The following is a 1,107-nucleotide window of genomic DNA, read 5'->3' on the forward strand; positions in this document are numbered from 1 at the left end:
GCCAGGAGAGAAGACATTCTCCAGACACTTTTGCCCTTCCTTGTTTTGGCTATTAGACTTTTGAAACAATGGTCTCCAAGGAATTCATATTTCCCCCGGGAATCTCATCCTGGGAGATTGTTGTGTAGCAGTTTCTTCTGAGGGCAAAACCTTCTATCTTGGAAGGAAACTTCTTAAGACGTAGGATGCGAAAAGAGACATGAAGCAAGAACAAGTTTAAAGCCGGGTGTTTACAGGGAGTGACAACAACAACAGGATGGTCTAAGGAGAGACAAAACCCTCCCTCCTGCAGGGAAGCTCATTAAGATCGGAAGTAGACAATTCAAACAGCTTCAGGAAGTCCCTGAAACTGACCAGATTCACTAGGCTTCTCTCCTCCAGAGTATATAAGCAGTAAAGATTGCTCCAGTCACTCTCTGACAAGCTAAATTGCCTATAAGATGCTCAGATAAGCCGAGCTGCCTGAAAGATATGCAGAGCAACTCAACTCCCTGCTCAGCACACCTCCATCCTGTTGATCTGCCTGCAGGCTATGCAGTGTGCTCCAGATTGCCAGCTTTCATGAGTTGTCATCCATGCAAGGATGGGCTTTGGTGATGGCAGACGTCTGAGTCATTTCTGCTCCTGTGTCTTAGTGTTCCATTGCTGTGAATAGACACGATGACCAAAGCAATGCTTATAAAGGAAAGCATTTAGTTGGGGCTGGCTTACAGTTTCGGAGTCCATTATCATCATGGCGGGGAGCATGGTGGCACACAGGCAGGCATGGTGCTGGAAAAGTAACTACAAGTTTTACGTATTGATCCTTAGGCAGCAGACAGAGACACTGGGTCTGGTGTAGGCATTTGAAACCCTACAATCCATCCCTAGCAATGCACCTCTTCCAACAAGACCACCCTTTCTAATCCTTCCAAATAGTTTGTTGGCTGAGCATGCAAATACATGAGAGCCATTCTCATTCAAATTACCACAGTAACCTTAATAAACTCACTGGTTCACCAGGCTGGACTTTGGTGGTATCCTCACTTTGGCTGACTCTGTTCGGGGCGAATGGATTACCTGTTCTAGCCTCTCCGTGAACAATGTCACACAACATACTAGGAAAAG

This window comes from Grammomys surdaster, unplaced genomic scaffold (genome assembly GCF_004785775.1).
Source record: "Grammomys surdaster isolate TR1022 unplaced genomic scaffold, NIH_TR_1.0 125818, whole genome shotgun sequence".
NCBI classification, from domain to species: Eukaryota; Metazoa; Chordata; class Mammalia; order Rodentia; family Muridae; genus Grammomys; species Grammomys surdaster.